Below are 21,967 nucleotides of genomic sequence, written 5' to 3' on the forward strand. Positions count from 1 at the left end.
GCCCTCACCTCGGCGTTCTGTCATCCCCCTACGATGGCCCACGTACCACCGGCAGGGATGATTACTAACCTCAGCTTGAGCAGGTACTACACTTGATCTTAGCCAAAAGGCCGAGAAGCGATAACCCGAATGGGCCGGGCGTTGACCGAGCCTGCCTAATACTGCTGTTCACCCCTTGCAGCGATTGATTCAGCCTACTCCTAGGCAATTCCATGGGGCCCTGCAGGCTCACACACATTTACAGCTACTAAGCGGGAGGTGAATAAAGGCCGGAGAGGAAGCCAGACAGGATTTGCTTCTTTTGCTTGCACCACAATGCAGTGCTGAAAGAGGAGGAATCTACATAAAAACGCCTTCCTGGCAACGCCCAAATGCCCTCCTGCCATGCAGATAAACACTGGCAGCGGCAGCAAGTGCATGCCCACAGCCACCCCTTGTTCCTTCACACCTTGTATCAGCTGTAATCCAGTCCAGTCCAGTGCTGCCTGCTGAGCAGCACTGACCAACACTGCCTGGGCCCAGGCTTTTATCTCTGAGGCCCCATTATGATGTCAGAAAGCTGGCTCTGGAATCCTGAGGGCTCCACTATGACACGTGCAAAGTTCCGTCTGAACTTTATATAAGACGGTGCGGCTCAGTCAGTCACTCAGTGTTGCCTGAGAGGGCAACACTGCAACAGCCGGCCGCCAGGCTGTCTTTTTTTTTGCACAGCTAGTTGCCTCCAGGAGGCCACAAGAGGGAGACAAGGGACTGCAAAATGGAAAATAGGCATCCACCAACTTTACAGACAACTTCTCCTTGCTCCTACAACCTCCATCCTTGCACAGTTTGTTATTCTTCCAGGTAACAAAGTAACAAATCCAAATTGCTGCTCTCTTTGTAGGCAAGCAAGGGTTTGTTGCAACTGCAATTCTTACTTCTTCTTGAAATGTAGGGACGACAGTACATTCCATCACATCCATCTAGTGTACACAGGTAGGTCCATTGTGGCGGGTAGGCGGCTGGCTGCTTTAATGGCTGTTTGCTGTTCCCCTACTCCACTCCACTCCACTATTTGACTGTGGTGCTGCATCAATCAGTGGCTGGCTCAGGTGCAGCTCTTTAACTTACCTAGGAGGGAGGGCGGAGAGAAGACAAGGAAGGTGAATGAGCTGTTCCAATGTGAAATGCCGGAAACACAGAAACACAGAAGACACACACACAACAAGAGGTGGCAATGTATTAATTAATTGCATTTAATAAATTAGCTCATTATCACACATGACTGTACAAATGCATTGTCCAACAGGTGTTGAAATAATGGGATTAAAAGGGGAGATCCCATCAGAAAGACAGAAACAATGGCAAACACAAAAAAACACTTTTGGAATCTGATTTTAGTCAACACATAAGGAAAGGGTGCACCGGTCCTGGAAATACTGCAATACCAGGTCAATGCGTGGAGTGGACAGAGCAAGCTCTATTTCCATCTCCCTGTTCTAAAAATCCATTTAATATATGGTCCCCAGATAGGGGACGTATCAGATATTAAACTGATAAGAACAGATTTTTTTTTTTTTTTTTTTTTTTTTTATTAAACCATTCAGGTTTTTTTGAATAAAACCGAGAACTGTAGTTGTTCAAACCACCTCTCTATTTTTCAAAAAATCTCATCACTCTGGTTCATTATTTTATTTTTCCATCAAATACAAGATAAATCAAACAAAATTCCTCAAACTAAATACCTCCATTTTAACATTCGCCATATCCCTTCCGCATCCATACCTCTTTCTAGATCCCATTTATAATAAAAATACAATTTAGCCAATACCATACTAACCACATCCTCCATCTCAAATACTTCTCTTTTATACACATTCAAATTCCTCGTATTCCACAATACTTCTTTCACACAAGTCAGAAAAATCCACAACACTCTATCCTTTTCACTACCCAAACTACACAAACCAAACAAGACAATTTCATACGTCAAAACCTTCAAACCAGTCAATTCTTCACACAACCCACTCAACTTTTTCCAAACATCCTTTGCATGCTTACACGACCAAAACACATGGCTCACATCCTCATCATCCCCACAACCTTCTCTCGGACACCTTTCAGACGCAACCAAACCTCTTCTTTTCTGAACACTCCTTACAGGCAACACTCCATGTACCGACATCCATAACAAATCTTTCTGCTTATTTGACACATCATACGTAACAATCTTCTTCCACACAGACTTAGACTCCATCGAATTCAAACCATTTACAGAACACATCACATTATTCATACACATACTTCTCACAACATTCTTTTCGCTCAAAAATCTCTCCATTCTTACATCCTCTAGCTGGAACTTTTTAATAAATTTTTCAACATACAAATACCACCCTGTGCACTGAAAAGCAATTGGTTTACATAAATTACGTTTTTCCCACCTTAGACGCTGAATCACCGTACCAGCTAGATACTTCGACATTCTGGAAGCCTTGGATTCTTTAAATAAAAGCTCTACAAAAAACCGTACACAATTAATTCCAATGAAGATCTCCAAATTTGGGAAATCAAGGCCTCCATTTCGTCTGCTTTTCATTAGAATTTCTCTCTTTGCCTTCTCAATCCCGCTCCCCCATAAAAAAAGGAACAAAACTCTATTCACTTTTTTTAACATATCAACAGCAGGAGGAAAAACCAGAGCAACATATAAAATCATAGGTAGAATAATACTTTTGACAATTAAAACCTTCCCCGAAAAAGAAAGATCCCTCATTCTCCACATTTCCAACTTTCTCACAATCCTACCACCTAACTCATCCCAACTTTCTCTCCCTTTCAACTCATCATCAAACACAATACCCAAAATTTTCACACCATCCACCTGTTCCATATCAGAATCACTCACTCGCTCATTACTGAAAAAAAATTTAAATTTGCTCTTACCCCAATTTATTTTAAAAGCAGACGCAATACAAAACATGTTTACAATCAACTTCACTCTGGACATATCATACACTGAATCACACAATACACAAATATCATCCATATATCCCAAAGCTTTCACACGTTTTCCATCACACCCGGGCACCACCAAACCTTTCACAACCTTATCATTTCTAATCATTTGCAACAATGGTTCAATCGCACAAATAAATAGGATGGGAGACAACGGACAACCCTGTCGCACACCAGACATAATACTAAATGATTCTGAAAAAAACCCATTCACCTGCACACAACTCTTTGCATTCGCGTATAAATTCTTCAACAAACTCACAAACTGAACCGGAAAACCCATTCTCTCTAACACTTTAAACAAAAACACATGCGCCACACGATCAAACGCTTTCTCAAAATCTAACGCACACACAATCACCTTCTTATTCCGACCCTTACAATCCTCAAGCATGTCCCGCACCAACGCCACGTTCTCATGCAATTTCCTTTTCGGTACCGCACATACCTGATCCTCATCAATCACACACCCAATCACGTCTCTCATACGATTCGCAATCAGCTTGGCAAAAATTTTATAATCCGTATTCAGCAAAGTAATCGGTCGCCAGTTTTCTAACCGCCTCTTATCTCCTTTTTTATGCAACAGAACTACCATACCCTTCTTCATCACATCACACATATTCGTCCCAGAAAACAACACTCTCATAACATCTATAACATCCTTCCCAATTATGTCCCAATATTTCCCATAGAACTCAGCTGGTATCCCATCGATCCCTGGAGACTTATTTTTAGCCATACTTCCCACCACATCCTTTACTTCACCATCCATAATCTCACCAAGCAAAACCTCACATTCACTTTCAGGAACAAAATTACACACAATATCCAAAAACTCCTCATCATCACCCAAATCACATTTCTTCACATCATACAGTTGTTTATAAAAATCAGACACCACATCAATCACATCCTTACCAAACACCTCTTTATCATCCTTATCCAATAACACATTCATTCCACTTTTTCCACCACACATTTTTTTAAAGAAAAATCTAGTGCATTTCTCGTGATTATCTCTAACCTCCACCTTAGACCTAAATATTATTTCTTTCCCTTTTTCTCGGAACCACTCCTTAATATCTTTTTTTGTTTTTTCCAAATCGTGTCTTACATCCATACCCAAATTTTTACATTGATGAAGGAACGTCATCCGCATGTTAAAGCGTGAATATTGCAATCTTTTCCTTCTCGCTCTTCTATATCCTATTTGTCTAAAAAACCCACCAATCTTTTTTTTCACCCATACCCACCATTCACACACATTAGAGAAAGAACTTTTCTTCCTAACCCAAAACCCATATTTTTTCCCAAACCTAGTTTTCACCCTTTCATCACTCAGAAAACTAACATTCATCTTCCATACCCCTCTACCATAAAAGAAATTATTTATGACAAAAACCCCCAACAAACACTCGTGATCTGAAAACCACACTCTCTCCTGCGAATAATCTACACATTTCATTGCTGAAGTAGAAAAAAAGAAAAAGTCCAGACGAGAATCCGTTCTTCCGTCATCGGCATGGTAAGTAAATGGACCTGGTTTCCTGGTGACAGCGTCCTGCAAAGCAAAGTCCTGCAACATTTTATTCCACAAAACTCCAGTGACATCCACATTAGACTCTGTGGACCCAGCTCGGGCCTGCTTCTCCAGGATACAGTTAATGTCACCAACAATAATTACAGGAACTTTACCATGAAGAAAAAATTTTAAAGAATCAAAAAGTGCCAACCTATCAGTTTTCACAGCATGGCCATAGATATTAATTAGCCTAAACTGCCATCCCTTATAGGATAGTAACACACAGACACATCTTCCTTCTTGTATAATTTGAGTCTGTTTGATGACAAACTCATTATTTTTAAAAAGAATACCAATTCCATCATTCCTATTTGTGGAAGAAAAAGACCAAATTGCTTCCCCAAACTTCCATTCTTCTTTCCTAGGCATTTTTGACAAACCACATTCTTGTACGCAAACAATGTCACTGCCCTTAGAGGCCAAAAAGTCCAGGACTGCAGCACGCTTGTGAGCAGAGGAGAACACCCGTACATTTTGTGAGACAATTTTTAATCTCAAAGACATGCGGGCATAGTATGGTTAGTGCAATGGAAAGCCATGAGATAACCAGAACATATCACGTCCCAGGGAAATACATCGCTCTTTCCAAATTTGCCACATTGACTTCACTGAGGAAACCTTCCCCAGGAGAGCTGGGTACTTCTGAAGCCACCTCAGATGACTTAGGGCTAGAACTGGAGTCACTATCCAGCAAAGAAAAAGGATTTGCATGAGCAGAATCTTCCAATAAGCCTATCTTAAGTCTCTTCACCGCCTTTCCAGACTTCCCCCTTTTTGAGACAACTTTATGGAAGATTTCCGCACTAGTGGCACTAGGCATCCTGGCCTCCTTCTCGTCCTCCTCCGATATTGACCACTCCACTTTTGCTGAATCGTCCATTTTTGACTCTGGGCTAGAAAAGGACAAAATTTGCATACTTGCACCATTATCAGGGTATGCACACCCACTAGGTGGCGCTGTGTCTTTACCTTCCATAGGTATAACCCCAGGTGTCTCATCAACAGTTGGCTCTGCAGGAGGGACCACACCCAACTCCATGCTGTCAGTATGTGAGGTTAGAACCTCTCCTAATCCAGCTTTCCCAGGGTCCTGAGAAGCAGCCACAGAAACACTGCCAGCTGGCTCTGAAATTACCTCAGAAGAGGCAGCAAGGGAACATGTTGTTCTCACCTGTCTGCCCCATGTTCTTCTCTCTTGTCCTAAGAAAGGAAACACCTTTGGACATTTCCTACAAGTATGACCCGGCAAACCACAAATGTCACACCTGGATGGGGAAATGCATGCACTAGCCTCATGTCCTGTTTCCTTGCAATTTCTGCAAACTTTGCCTTTGCATGCATCTTTGGTATGCCCGTAGGAAAAACATGATCTACAAAAGCATGGCATATCTTGGTAGTACAGATATCCCTTATTCCCACCAATGGAAAAATTAGCAGGAGGATTCATCACTCCTCCAATACAGCTGGAGTCAGGTTTCAGCCTGACCCAGTACTTGATATCACCATTAAAGACTCCCCATAGGTTCTTCTGCTCCACACCTCCTCTAACATGGGTACAGTAATGAGCTAAAAAAGCCCTGACCAGCCTTCTATCCAGAAATGGGTTATACATATGAATTGTTATACATTTCTCCACTGTAGAAAAAAGAGGTTGCACTTCAATGGATGTTAAAGCCTCATGCATGTGTTTTTCCTTTAGCAACTGAAAAACGTTTAAACAGTAGGCGGCCTCAAAAAAGGATACATCGTATGTAGCAATATTGCTGAAAGCTTGGATACAGAATACCTCTACCAACTTAACTCCAGCCAGGTCCAGAAGGATGTTCTCAATGATATGTCCAGTATCAACTTCGTCTCTCCTCTGCTCATTCACCACGAAACGGATAGTGTTACGCACAGCTGCCATCTTGAAATGGAATGCCCAACGGCACGATGATCGCTCCCAAAAACGTCGGATAGGACTCCACGAAAGACCGAACCCCCGGCCCAGACCAGGCAATAAACCTGATCTGAGCCAAAAGGCCGAGAAGCGATAACCCGAATGGGCCGGGCGTTGACCGAGCCTGCCTAATACTGCTGTTCACCCCTTGCAGCGATTGATTCAGCCTACTCCTAGGCAATTCCATGGGGCCCTGCAGGCTCACACACATTTACAGCTACTAAGCGGGAGGTGAATAAAGGCCGGAGAGGAAGCCAGACAGGATTTGCTTCTTTTGCTTGCACCACAATGCAGTGCTGAAAGAGGAGGAATCTACATAAAAACGCCTTCCTGGCAACGCCCAAATGCCCTCCTGCCATGCAGATAAACACTGGCAGCGGCAGCAAGTGCATGCCCACAGCCACCCCTTGTTCCTTCACACCTTGTATCAGCTGTAATCCAGTCCAGTCCAGTGCTGCCTGCTGAGCAGCACTGACCAACACTGCCTGGGCCCAGGCTTTTATCTCTGAGGCCCCATTATGATGTCAGAAAGCTGGCTCTGGAATCCTGAGGGCTCCACTATGACACGTGCAAAGTTCCGTCTGAACTTTATATAAGACGGTGCGGCTCAGTCAGTCACTCAGTGTTGCCTGAGAGGGCAACACTGCAACAGCCGGCCGCCAGGCTGTCTTTTTTTTGCACAGCTAGTTGCCTCCAGGAGGCCACAAGAGGGAGACAAGGGACTGCAAAATGGAAAATAGGCATCCACCAACTTTACAGACAACTTCTCCTTGCTCCTACAACCTCCATCCTTGCACAGTTTGTTATTCTTCCAGGTAACAAAGTAACAAATCCAAATTGCTGCTCTCTTTGTAGGCAAGCAAGGGTTTGTTGCAACTGCAATTCTTACTTCTTCTTGAAATGTAGGGACGACAGTACATTCCATCACATCCATCTAGTGTACACAGGTAGGTCCATTGTGGCGGGTAGGCGGCTGGCTGCTTTAATGGCTGTTTGCTGTTCCCCTACTCCACTCCACTCCACTATTTGACTGTGGTGCTGCATCAATCAGTGGCTGGCTCAGGTGCAGCTCTTTAACTTACCTAGGAGGGAGGGCGGAGAGAAGACAAGGAAGGTGAATGAGCTGTTCCAATGTGAAATGCCGGAAACACAGAAACACAGAAGACACACACACAACAAGAGGTGGCAATGTATTAATTAATTGCATTTAATAAATTAGCTCATTATCACACATGACTGTACAAATGCATTGTCCAACAGGTGTTGAAATAATGGGATTAAAAGGGGAGATCCCATCAGAAAGACAGAAACAATGGCAAACACAAAAAAACACTTTTGGAATCTGATTTTAGTCAACACATAAGGAAAGGGTGCACCGGTCCTGGAAATACTGCAATACCAGGTCAATGCGTGGAGTGGACAGAGCAAGCTCTATTTCCATCTCCCTGTTCTAAAAATCCATTTAATATATGGTCCCCAGATAGGGGACGTATCAGATATTAAACTGATAAGAACAGATTTTTTTTTCAGTTGGCTACCCCCTCGCGGGGGTGTCAATGATTTATTAATAAAAATTCAATTTTACAATAGATAACACTACAATTACATCAAACATTTTCATATTGTTACAATAGTAAAAATCAAATTACATTAATATTTATAGGGGGACATGGTGGCAAATCTTTATTTATTGGAGTTCCAGTCAGTCACAAACCATTTATTTAGAAGGGTGGCATTTGCTTTCCTGTCAATTAAATAATATAAATACATCTCACTAAAACAAAGACCTAAAACATCATCCGTTGTCAAAACGTCGTGTTTAAAAAGAAGGATGTTCCTGGCCTTCCAAAGAGCTTCTTTAGCGCAATTCATCGTCTTCCATGCTATTGTCTTCTGATTCGCGGTCGGGCATCCAAATTGTCCATATAAAATATCATCGTAACATAAGTCCTTCAGGTCTGCCATCTTTTCCATAAGAGGGAATATCTTTTTCCAAAAATGTTGTGCAAAGTAACATGTCCAAAGTAAATGACGCACTGTCTCCTCAGCCTGGCAGCCTTCCCTCGGGCAGATGGCAGACCTCGCGAATCTTCTTCTGTATTGGAATGCCCGGCATGGAAGACATTGATGAATGCAGCTCCAGGCCAGGTCCTTCTGTGTGTTAAAGAGATAAAATATGTTAGACATTTTCCAGATAAAACCACTGCGTTTTTCGTTAAAATTGTCTATTCTGCTGACCGCATCCTCTCTTTTTAGGTCGATTAAAAGCTTCTTGCTATTTTTAAGATCATTAATACTCTTCCCTTTTAATTTAAATAAAGCAACTATTTTTTCTAAAATTACATATTGTGGGGGTAAATTAAAAGCATAAGGTGAGGTTAAAATAATCTGGAACCACCCACACCTTCGCATAAAAAACCCTGTATTATAACGTAAATAAAACGACCAATAGTGCTCTTTAAAAAGGGAATTAAAACAGAAGCTAAAAAATTTTAGTAAAAGAAACCTATTAAAATCTGGAAAGTCTTTGCCACCCTTTGGTTTGGACTTCATCACGATTCCTCTCTTTAATTTCTCCATTCTGGAACTCCAAAAGAAAGTAAAACAAGCTTTGGTTATTTTTCTCAGTAAAACCGTGGGAGGAGGGAAAACCATACTCAGATATAAAAGCAGGGGTAAAATGACCATTTTAATAATTAAAATTTTTCCCTCCATAGTAAGCTTCCTCATATTCCACATACATATCTTCTTGTTTACTTTCTGCGCCACCATGTCCCAACTGATAAAACCATTGTCGTACTCACTGAAGGAGACCCCTAAAATTTTAATATTATCCGACACAGGAACTGGTATGTCACTAAAAACCATGCTTCCTATGCTTAAAATACTACTCTTGCTAAAGTTTATCTTAAAACTGGAAGCACAGCAATAAAACTCTATCTGCTTTAGGGCTCTCTGAAGCGACCGGGTGTCCCTGCATAATACCGCTACATCATCCATGTACCCCACTGCTTTAGCCTCTATGCCGCCTCCCCCTGGTAGGGGGACTCCACGTATCAACTTGTCTCGGCGAATTGCGCATAATAGAGGCTCTAACGCACATATAAAAAGCAGTGGGGACAAGGGACACCCCTGCTTCACCCCAGAGTTTAAAAATACGTCCTGTGTCTTAAAACTATTTACTAAAATCTTACTTGTACAATTTTTATAAAAGGCTTTGATGGATAATAAAAATCCTTCAGGTATACCCATACGCTCTAAAACCTTAAACAAATAAAAGTGAGAGACACGGTCAAAAGCTTTTTCAAAGTCTATTGATAAAATTGCTAAATTATTCTTCTTAGACCTCGTGTCCTCAATCACATCTTTAATAAGGTTAAGATTGTCCCAGATGCTGCGGCCTGGCACCCCACATACTTGGTTGGAATGTATTATGTGGGGTATTATGGCTTTCATCCGGTTCGCACATAATTTAGCCATGATCTTGTAGTCGCTGTTTAGAAGGGTTATTGGTCTCCAGTTCTTTAAAACTGCGATGTCACCCGTCTTGTATAATAGGGAGACCTCACCCTTCTGCCAGGACTTAGGCAGCATCTTGGATTTAAAAACTTCTGCGTATAGTAAAAACAAATCTTCTTTTAAAAGATCATAAAATTTTACATAAAACTCACTGGGTATACCGTCCGGACCAGGAACTTTACCTGCTTTAAAACTTTTAACTGTTTCTAAAATCTCCTGCTCCGTCAGGTCCTGCAATAAAAAATTCTGGGAGACAGGGTCTAAAACAGTGGTAATCTCCTTCAGTGAGTCACGCATAAAATCACGATCCACAGTCTTAACATTAAAAAGGTCAGTATAAAACTCATGAACTTTACTTAAAAGACCCTGTACATCCGACACACCTTCAATATTTTTGATGACAGCCCTTTTATTGTTGATTTTTTTTAAAAAGTACCTGGAGCAGGTCTCGTTCTCCTCTATGTTTTGAATTTTTGAACGAAAAATTATTTCTTTACCTTTCTGCTCCAGGCACTGGGCTATCTCCTTTTTAAGGTCGGTGATGTCGGCTTCCACTTCTATTTCATTGTCTCGCATTTTGTACAGGGTCTGCAGACGGGTGTTTAGTGTATTAAAAACAGCATATTTTATTTTGGCTTTTACCACACTCTTTTTAATAAAAAAATCTTTTATTTTACTTTTCATCTTCTCCCACCATGCACTGATGGGAGCTCTGGTATCTCTCACCCGCCTGCTTTTCTTGTAAAATTCAATAAAATCGGTTAAAACCTGTGGATCATCTAAAAGGGAAACATTCATCTTCCAGGACTTCTTACAAATAAGATTATTAAGATCACGCTTCACATAAAAAGATAAAAGCCTATGATCTGAAAACACGTTGGTTAAAACTTCACATTTAAAAGGCAGAAAGTTCTCATTACAAAATATAAAATCTATCCTGGAGCTACAGGTGGCGTTGCTCCAGGTAACGCCGGCTTCCTCTGGACTGCTCCTGTTACATTCTTTGTAAACATCTTTTAAATTAAAATCGCTCACCATATTTTTGAGCAGTCCAGAGGTCTTATCGTAATTTCTGCTTGTAGCACTTGTAAGCCGGCGTTCCCCTCTCAGGATACAGTTAAAATCACCTGCGAGGATAAAAGGCTCAGTTGTGTTAATAAAAAGAGGTAAAACTTCTAGCATTTCTGCCCTCTCATTTTTATCAGGTGAGCCATAAAAATTTAAAAACTGCCATTTCACACCGTCAATAAAAGCCTTAACCAATAAAATACGTCCTGGTAAGATTTCTTGAATAAAATCAATTAAAACGTTTCCCTTAAATAGAATGGCGACCCCTGCTGATCTGGACTCGTTTGATCCAGACCAGACGGATGGACCATATTTCCAATCTTCTTTATATTTGGTGTACTTCATCGTATGGGGAATACCGCACTCCTGCAGGAAAAAAACAGAGGCTGCCAGGCAAGATAAAAAATTGAAGAGAGCAACCCTTCTTACTTTAGACTTGGCGCCCCTCACGTTGAGGGATATTCCCTTTAGTTCAGACATTGTGGAGTTTTGAATGCGTATTTGATTTTAAAATAATAAATAGTAGCGGTATTTTAAAATCACACATTTTCTCCACCAGCAATACCAAATATCTCACTTGGGCTCAGATACCCGCCCCCGTCCGAATCATTTGTCAGGAGGGAGAACGAAGGAGAGGAACTACCTTCGCTGAGGGTAACGCCAGCAACCAAACTTCTGCGTACGGGGAGCCCAAACTCAAACGGTTGACCGTCTAGGTCGGGTGGGTCCCCTAGGGGGCTCGCACCTCCCCCCTGGGACCGTGCAGGCCCTTCTGGAGGGGGAGGTTGCGCACAAGGTGGGGTGTCAGTTTCCACGGGGGGAACAGTGCCCGCCCTCCTCACCAGTCGCGGCGAGGAGGGGGTTCTAGGAGGAGCCGCATCGTTTTTCACCGTTGTGTCCATCTGCTCCTCCCCTGTCTCCCCCCTACTGACTCTGGCTTGCCTCCCTTTTTTACGGGGACCCACCGGCACCTCGTCCTCTTCCTCCGACGAGGATGCCAGAGACCCAGGGCTTGGAGCAGGCCCGGCACCCCCTGAGCAACCAGCCTTCTGGGATGCCTCAGTTTTTCCGGCCTGCTCCTTTTCCGCCTTCCGCTTAGTCTGCCGCTTTTCCTTCGCACTGGGCTCCCCTTTATCCTCCAAGGTTGCTGGCTGCGAGGTACCTGTTTTGGCTCCAGTCCCTCGCACCTTTGAAGCCCAGGTACCTCTCTCCTCTTTCGTGTGGCTGGTCTGTTCCTCTCCCTGGGGACGGGTTTGGTCCGCTGGTGGAGCACGTGGGGGCGCTCCGGGTTGCTCATCTTCTTCGCCTCGGTACCTATAGGGGCAAGAAAAATACAGATGACCAGTTTTCTGACAAAAGTTACATTTTTTTTCTCCTGTGCATTCTCTAATTGTGTGCTCTTTGCTTCCGCAGTTCCTGCAGGTGACATCGCAGTTGTAACTGGTATGCCCATAGGTACCGCAGGCCCTGCAGAAGTTTGGCATCCCCGAGAAGTAGAGGTCGCCATTCACTGTTCCAATTTTAAAACGAGCCGGTGGGAGTCTCGTATTTTGGGTGGAGGGGTCCTTGATCAAAGTCACTAAGTACTTCCACTTGACGGTCCACACACCGCACTCGTTCATAACTCTCCCCATAAGCTTGATGTTCTTGAAGTAGGCAGCTAAGAATGCTGCCACTTCCTGGTCCTTCACATATGGGGAATACATCTTAATCACCACGAGTTTGGTTACCTCAAAAGCATGCTCTATTACCTGGACTCCCAAAGACGTGAGTTGAACTTTTTCCCTCTCAGCTTTGTCCATAGCATCACGGAGGATACCTTCTCCAACAAAAGTTATGTCAAAAACTCCACGCCTTGGGTAATCCTGGATCGCCAAAATTTCATGCTTGCGGACCGCCAGCAACTTCTCGAGGATTTCGTATACGAGGAACTTGACACCTCGTGGACCGCCTCCACCCTCTGCCAAGATGACTCTAGCAGAGTTTCGCAGCCGGGCGTATACCGGCACCGCATCGGGTTCGCCTGCCATTAGCGTGGCCAGGTCGAACCGCGCAGCTTTCGCTGCGCCCCTTGACGTACAGAGACCAAGGGGCTGGGGGGATCGCAACTCGTTGCTCAGGACTAAGCCTCTCTCCCAAATAGCAGCACGGGGGTGAAGTCCAGGCGAACCTGGACGATCCCCCGAGGCCGAGAGAGAGGGTACCTGAGCACCTTCTGACTAAAAACCTCCTGTATAAATACACTTGGTCTTAGCCAAAAGGCCGAGAAGCGATAACCCGAATGGGCCGGGCGTTGACCGAGCCTGCCTAATACTGCTGTTCACCCCTTGCAGCGATTGATTCAGCCTACTCCTAGGCAATTCCATGGGGCCCTGCAGGCTCACACACATTTACAGCTACTAAGCGGGAGGTGAATAAAGGCCGGAGAGGAAGCCAGACAGGATTTGCTTCTTTTGCTTGCACCACAATGCAGTGCTGAAAGAGGAGGAATCTACATAAAAACGCCTTCCTGGCAACGCCCAAATGCCCTCCTGCCATGCAGATAAACACTGGCAGCGGCAGCAAGTGCATGCCCACAGCCACCCCTTGTTCCTTCACACCTTGTATCAGCTGTAATCCAGTCCAGTCCAGTGCTGCCTGCTGAGCAGCACTGACCAACACTGCCTGGGCCCAGGCTTTTATCTCTGAGGCCCCATTATGATGTCAGAAAGCTGGCTCTGGAATCCTGAGGGCTCCACTATGACACGTGCAAAGTTCCGTCTGAACTTTATATAAGACGGTGCGGCTCAGTCAGTCACTCAGTGTTGCCTGAGAGGGCAACACTGCAACAGCCGGCCGCCAGGCTGTCTTTTTTTTGCACAGCTAGTTGCCTCCAGGAGGCCACAAGAGGGAGACAAGGGACTGCAAAATGGAAAATAGGCATCCACCAACTTTACAGACAACTTCTCCTTGCTCCTACAACCTCCATCCTTGCACAGTTTGTTATTCTTCCAGGTAACAAAGTAACAAATCCAAATTGCTGCTCTCTTTGTAGGCAAGCAAGGGTTTGTTGCAACTGCAATTCTTACTTCTTCTTGAAATGTAGGGACGACAGTACATTCCATCACATCCATCTAGTGTACACAGGTAGGTCCATTGTGGCGGGTAGGCGGCTGGCTGCTTTAATGGCTGTTTGCTGTTCCCCTACTCCACTCCACTCCACTATTTGACTGTGGTGCTGCATCAATCAGTGGCTGGCTCAGGTGCAGCTCTTTAACTTACCTAGGAGGGAGGGCGGAGAGAAGACAAGGAAGGTGAATGAGCTGTTCCAATGTGAAATGCCGGAAACACAGAAACACAGAAGACACACACACAACAAGAGGTGGCAATGTATTAATTAATTGCATTTAATAAATTAGCTCATTATCACACATGACTGTACAAATGCATTGTCCAACAGGTGTTGAAATAATGGGATTAAAAGGGGAGATCCCATCAGAAAGACAGAAACAATGGCAAACACAAAAAAACACTTTTGGAATCTGATTTTAGTCAACACATAAGGAAAGGGTGCACCGGTCCTGGAAATACTGCAATACCAGGTCAATGCGTGGAGTGGACAGAGCAAGCTCTATTTCCATCTCCCTGTTCTAAAAATCCATTTAATATATGGTCCCCAGATAGGGGACGTATCAGATATTAAACTGATAAGAACAGATTTTTTTTTAAGTTGACTACCCCAACTTTGGGGGTAACCGTTTATTTAAAATTTTTCAGGTTTTACAATAAATTAACATTTTTCAACATTTTTACAGGGATTCACATTTTACAACAATGGTTAAAAAATAAATACAAATTGTCAGATTAAAATCATACAATTTATAAAAGGGCACTTGGTGGCATCATATTATAGAATTCCATTCGCTAAAAAACCATTTTCTACTTAAAACAGGAGAGAATTTTTTGTCTAAAAGATAATACTTGTGCATTTCATAAAAACAAATTCCTAAAATATCATTCACAGATAAAATTTCATGTTTGAATAAAAGAATATTCCTGGCCGCCCACAGAGCTGCTTTAACGCAGTTAGTAATCTTCCATGCCATAATTTTCTGAGTCCTTGTTGGGCACTCCAGACATCCGTAAAATACGCCTTCACTTGTAATTCTTTTTATTCCGGTTATCTTCTTCATCAAGGGGAGGATTTTTGTCCATATTAGTTGTGAAAAATAACATTGCCAAAAGAGATGTAAGACTGTCTCGTCATCGCGGCATCCTCCCCTTGGACACGCAGCCGAGTTGGTCAGTCCCCTTCGATGCTGGAATGCCCGGCATGGAAGACACTCGTGGGCGCAGCTCCAGGCCAGATCCTTCTGTGAATTAAAAATGAATTTAGCATTAACCATGCTCCAGATAATTTTGCATTTGTTTTCATTAAAATTGCTAATGGGGGCTATTAAAACATTTTCTTTTATTTCCTTTAAAACATATTTACTATTTTTTACATCTTCTATTCTTTTGTCTTTTAGGTTAAAAAGGTTCACTATTTTTTCTAAAATCTTATACTGGTCTGGCAGGTTAAAAGCATATGGCGAGCTTAAAACCGTAGAGAACCATCCGTACCTCCTCATAAAATAGCCAGTGTTAAAACGGATAAAATAAGACCAGTAGTGTTCCTTAAAAACAGTATTAAGACACAGTGTAAAAAAATGGATTAAAAGAAATGCTTTTATATTTGGAAAATCTTTACCACCCATTAGCTTTGGTAACATCACTTTTTCTCTCCTGAGCTTCTCCATCCTAGAATTCCATAAAAATGTAAAACATGCCTTGGTAATCTTTTTTAATAAAATATCAGGGGGAGGGAAAACCATACTTAGATATAATAAAATTGGTAAAATCACCATTTTTGTGATTAAAATTTTTCCCTCCATTGTCAGTTTTCTAAGATTCCATAAACAAATTTTCTTATTAACTTTTTGTGCCACCAAGTCCCAACTGATAAAACCATTGTTTGACTCATTGAAGGAGACCCCTAAAATCTGTACAGACTCCGACACAGGGACTGGAATGTCCTGTAAAATCATATTGCCAATATTTAAAATATTACTTTTATTAAAATTGACTTTAAAACCGGAGGAGCAGCAAAATTGGTATATCTGTTGTAATGCTTTTTGCAGTGACGGGGCGTCCCTGCACAGGACCGCGACATCATCCATGTACCCCACCACTTTTGCCTCTAGTCCCCCCCCGCCCGGCAGGGGGACTCCACATATCTGCCTGTCATTCCTCAATCTGCAGAGTAGAGGCTCGATCGCACATATAAAAAGTAGTGGGGACAAGGGACACCCCTGCTTCACTCCGGAGTTTAAAAGGACGTCCTGTGTCTTAAAACCCTTTACTAAAATCTTGCTCGTACAATTTTCATAAAAGGCCTTCAGAGACTGTAAAAAACCTTCTGGTATACCCATCTTTTCTAAAACCTTAAAAAGATAAAAATGTGATACTCTATCAAAGGCTTTCTCGAAATCTATGGATAAAACCGCCAATCTGCCTTTTCTCTCCTTCGTATCACCAATAGCATCTTTTAAAAGGTTTAAATTGTCCCATATGCTCCTCCCAGGTATCCCACAGACTTGGTTGGAGTGGACGATTTTCTCTATAACAGCCTTTAGTCTATTCGCGCAAATCTTGGCCATTATTTTATAGTCTGCGTTTAGTAAGGTGATAGGCCTCCAGTTTTTAATATCTGTTTTGTCCCCCTTTTTATAAAGCAGGGACACCTCACCTTTCTTCCAGGACCCCGGGAGGGCTTTTGTTCTAAAAACTTGAGTAAAAAGGGAATAAAGATCCTCTTTTAAAACTCCATAAAATGTGACATAAAACTCTATGGGTATACCATCAGGGCCAGGGACTTTACCTGTTTTAAAACTCTTGATGGTATCTAAAATCTCCTGTTCCGTAATATCCTGTAATAAAAAATCTTTGGAGACAGGATTTAAAACAGCGTCAACCTCCTTCAATGAGTCGTTCATCAAATCAACATTAACAAGCTTTATATTAAAAAGATCCGCATAAAATCTGTGTACCTTTTTTAAAATATTGTCAGTGTTTGTATCTCCATCAACATTGTCTAACAGGGTATGCTTATCGTTAATTTTCTTAAAAAAGTACCTGGAGCAGGTCTCATTTTCCTCGAGGTGTTTCATTTTTGAGCGAAAGACAATTTCCTTACCTCTCTGCTCCAGGCACTGGGAGATCTCCTTCCTAATCTCCATAATCTCCTCCTCCACCTGCATACCCTGTTCTCTGAACTTGTATTGGGTCTGCAGCCGGGTATTCAAATTAGCAAAAAAATCCTGTTTTTCTTTTGCTTTTCTCCTTCCGATTTTTATGAAAAAGTCTCTTATTTTTATTTTTATTTTCTCCCACCATGAGACTATGGACATATTTGGATGTCTTACCCGTCTGCAGCCCTTATAAAAGGTAATAAAATCAGATAAAATTTGCGGATCATCTAAAAGGGAAACGTTCATTTTCCAGGCTTTTTTGACAGTATTTTTCCCAATATCATTTTTAACTTTAAAATACAATAATTTATGATCAGATAAAACATTGGGATTAAGATCACATTTAAAAGGCAGTACTTGATAAGAGCAGAATATAAAATCGATCCTGGAGCTACAGTTCACATTGCTCCAGGTGACGCCGGCCTCTGCAGATAAATTGCTGTTACATTTCTTAAAAACATCAGTAAGTTTAAAATCAGTAACTATATCTTTTAATAATGAGGAGGTTTTGTCATAATTCCTGCTTACTGAGTTAGAGAACCGGCGTTCCCCCTTTAAAATACAATTAAAATCACCCGCTAAAACAAGTGGCTCTGAATCGTTTAAAAAAAGGGGTAAAATCTCTAGCATTCTAGCTCTTTCATTCTTGTCCGAGGACCCATAAAAATTTAAAAACTGCCATCTAATACCGTCTATAAAAGCTTTGACCAATAAAATTCTACCTGGTAAAATTTCATTAAAACTGTCAATTAAAACGTTCCCTTTAAATAAAATGGCGACACCTGCGGCTCTGGAATCGTTAGACCCGGACCACACTGAAGGTCCGAGTCTCCAGTCTTCCTTATATTTGTTGTAGTTCGTGCGATGTGGGATACAGCATTCCTGTAGGAAAAAAACGGTGGCGGAAAAAATAGAAAGATAATCAAACAGGGCAGCTCTTCTCGTCTTGGAATGCACGCTCCTAACATTTAAGGAAATGCCACCTAACTCTGCCATGAGGAAAAGGGAAAAGAGACAGTCTTATGTAATCTTACCCGAGGTGGCCTCAGCAGTCCTCGGCGTTACCAGAGACCTCACTCGAGCTCTCATCGCCCTCCGACTTCAAACCGACTGTATAACTTGAGGAGATTGGAGAGGAACTCATGTCAGACAGCTGACCCCCCGCCATACCTGAGGCACTTATCGCAAATGGGTCCCAGATGGACTCCACGGGCAAGGTTTCTGGAGCATATTGTATGGCAGCCTCCTCCCCTACGATAGGGGCAGGAAACGCACTCGCGGCCGTTTCCGGGACTTCTGTCACCTCAGAGGCAGCTATGCTTGTCTCCCCCAACTGGCGAGAAGGGGGGAGACCTTCAGCTGGTGCTTCCGGGGGCGCGTCAACTGGTTTCCCTGCTTTCGCTCTAGCAGGTACTCCCATCGGCACCCCCGCTGCCACCTCTGAGTACGCCCTACGCCTTTTAGTCCTTGCTGCCGCTCCGCCCGGGTCCTCTGCCTCAGGTACAGGCTGACCCAGCACCTCCTGCGGCCCAGGCGGATCAGCTTCATCCGAACTACCCATCTCCTCCGTTTCCTGAGGGGGCTTTTTCGTCCGCTGATCACTGGCTCTTCTCTTAAACCGCCTTTGCTCCTTTGGGTCACCTGTTTGGGGGGGTCTGCTGGAGGTGTCCATGTCATCTGCCTCTTCACCTCTTGGTTCCTCTCCTTGTGCGGGGGCGATCTGGCCTGCTGGCTGCTCTGGACGCCTCGGCCGGACCTCGGGTTGTTCCGATCTGTGGGGACAAGTAGCATATAGATGACCAACTCGGCTGCAAAAACGACACCTTTTCCCCAGAGGGCAAGTTTTGGCCTCGTGCTCAGAGCTGCCACAGTTCCTACAGGTGCTTTCGCAGAACTCTTTGGTGTGACCGTACTTTTGACATTTTCTACAGAATGGAGGCATTCCTGTATAAAAAAGATCTCCTGCCATATCACCTAATTTAAAGCGTGCTGGCGGCAACATTATCCCCCCTGCTGTATTGGCATCTCTATAACAAGTTACTAAAAATCTCCACTTTGACGTCCAAACTCCAACTTCGTTCATTATTTTGCCAATACATTTTACACTTTTGAAATAGGGGGATAAAAAGGACATCACATCTTTTAAATCAGCAAACGGGCAGTACATTTTTATCACAATCATCTTAGTGATGTCCAACACATGTTCGTAAAATTCAATACCGTCCAGTCTCGGATCGTTTTTTACCATGTATGCCGCCAGCAGATCTTGGAACACTCCATTCTGTACAAAAGTTATGTCGTATGTTCTTCTCCTAGGATAGTCTTGTACCGCCAATATCTCCCGCTTCTGAATGTTGAAAATGCCAACAAGCACGGTCTCCACCAAGAACTTCAGGCCGCAGGTCGTCGCCTTCTCTTCTGATACAATTACACGGATTGTATTCTTTATCCGGGCATACGCCGGTATCTCACCAGGACTTTCGTCCATGGTGAGGGGTTTTCAAGGAAAGTTACGCCACCCGTTGGTGACGTAACGTCTACGCAGCTTTTCCCCTTTTCGGCCGAAGCCTACACGGGGGATATGTGGATCGCAACTCGTTGCTCAGGACTAAGCCTCTCTCCCAAATAGCAGCACGGGGGTGAAGTCCAGGCGAACCTGGACGATCCCCCGAGGCCGAGAGAGAGGGTACCTGAGCACCTCCTAACCAAGACCAGGCAGCACTGACTACAAGTAATCAGAACTACACTTGATCTCAGCCAGAAGGCCGAGAAGCGATAACCCGAATGGGCCGGGCGTTGACCGAGCCTGCCTAATACTGCTGTTCACCCCTTGCAGCGATTGATTCAGCCTACTCCTAGGCAATTCCATGGGGCCCTGCAGGCTCACACACATTTACAGCTACTAAGCGGGAGGTGAATAAAGGCCGGAGAGGAAGCCAGACAGGATTTGCTTCTTTTGCTTGCACCACAATGCAGTGCTGAAAGAGGAGGAATCTACATAAAAACGCCTTCCTGGCAACGCCCAAATGCCCTCCTGCCATGCAGATAAACACTGGCAGCGGCAGCAAGTGCATGCCCACAGCCACCCCTTGTTCCTTCACACCTTGTATCAGCTGTAATCCAGTCCAGTCCAGTGCTGCCTGCTGAGCAGCACTGACCAACACTGCCTGGGCCCAGGCTTTTATCTCTGAGGCCCCATTATGATGTCAGAAAGCTGGCTCTGGAATCCTGAGGGCTCCACTATGACACGTGCAAAGTTCCGTCTGAACTTTATATAAGACGGTGCGGCTCAGTCAGTCACTCAGTGTTGCCTGAGAGGGCAACACTGCAACAGCCGGCCGCCAGGCTGTCTTTTTTTTGCACAGCTAGTTGCCTCCAGGAGGCCACAAGAGGGAGACAAGGGACTGCAAAATGGAAAATAGGCATCCACCAACTTTACAGACAACTTCTCCTTGCTCCTACAACCTCCATCCTTGCACAGTTTGTTATTCTTCCAGGTAACAAAGTAACAAATCCAAATTGCTGCTCTCTTTGTAGGCAAGCAAGGGTTTGTTGCAACTGCAATTCTTACTTCTTCTTGAAATGTAGGGACGACAGTACATTCCATCACATCCATCTAGTGTACACAGGTAGGTCCATTGTGGCGGGTAGGCGGCTGGCTGCTTTAATGGCTGTTTGCTGTTCCCCTACTCCACTCCACTCCACTATTTGACTGTGGTGCTGCATCAATCAGTGGCTGGCTCAGGTGCAGCTCTTTAACTTACCTAGGAGGGAGGGCGGAGAGAAGACAAGGAAGGTGAATGAGCTGTTCCAATGTGAAATGCCGGAAACACAGAAACACAGAAGACACACACACAACAAGAGGTGGCAATGTATTAATTAATTGCATTTAATAAATTAGCTCATTATCACACATGACTGTACAAATGCATTGTCCAACAGGTGTTGAAATAATGGGATTAAAAGGGGAGATCCCATCAGAAAGACAGAAACAATGGCAAACACAAAAAAACACTTTTGGAATCTGATTTTAGTCAACACATAAGGAAAGGGTGCACCGGTCCTGGAAATACTGCAATACCAGGTCAATGCGTGGAGTGGACAGAGCAAGCTCTATTTCCATCTCCCTGTTCTAAAAATCCATTTAATATATGGTCCCCAGATAGGGGACGTATCAGATATTAAACTGATAAGAACAGATTTTTTTTTTTTTTTTTTTTTTTTTCAAACAAAGTTTTTTATTGGCAAAAATAATATATTTTACAGACTTTTTTTTTTAAAAATTGAAACCACAAGATAAAATCAATGGCATAATACATAAATATTCATACATTTAAATGAATACAAAAGAATAATAATAAGACCAGTAATACAGATGTTATAATAAAAGTACAGAACAATAGCAGGATAAAATTTGTACAGGGCATAAAAGACATAAAAGAATAAAACCATTTTTATTTACAATGTTATGGTATTCCACATTTGCAAACACCACATGGATGTTGCTTCTTTTACCCCTAGCTGCTTTTTGTCCCTAAGATAATAAATATACATTTCACTTAGGGCATATTTCACACAATTTTTAACGTC

General features: G+C 43.2%; 1 non-coding gene and 4 pseudogenes across 1 annotated transcript; all 5 read right to left on the reverse strand.

Moving 5' to 3' along the window:
* Positions 1-52: 52 nt before the first annotated feature.
* On the reverse strand, positions 53-122 carry LOC142654668 (U2 spliceosomal RNA; annotated as a pseudogene).
* Positions 123-1,393: 1,271 nt separating this feature from the next.
* LOC142654120 (U2 spliceosomal RNA) lies at positions 1,394-1,607 on the reverse strand (annotated as a pseudogene).
* A 6,279-nt stretch (positions 1,608-7,886) lies between these two features.
* LOC142654237 (U2 spliceosomal RNA) lies at positions 7,887-8,084 on the reverse strand. Its single transcript, XR_012848946.1, has one exon. It is a non-coding gene; the product is annotated as a U2 spliceosomal RNA (small nuclear RNA).
* Positions 8,085-14,652: 6,568 nt separating this feature from the next.
* Positions 14,653-14,821, reverse strand: LOC142654117 (U2 spliceosomal RNA; annotated as a pseudogene).
* Positions 14,822-21,424: 6,603 nt separating this feature from the next.
* Positions 21,425-21,632, reverse strand: LOC142654003 (U2 spliceosomal RNA; annotated as a pseudogene).
* Positions 21,633-21,967: the final 335 nt, after the last annotated feature.

This window comes from Rhinoderma darwinii, chromosome 5 (assembly GCF_050947455.1).
Source record: "Rhinoderma darwinii isolate aRhiDar2 chromosome 5, aRhiDar2.hap1, whole genome shotgun sequence".
In the NCBI taxonomy this organism is placed as follows: Eukaryota; Metazoa; Chordata; class Amphibia; order Anura; family Rhinodermatidae; genus Rhinoderma; species Rhinoderma darwinii.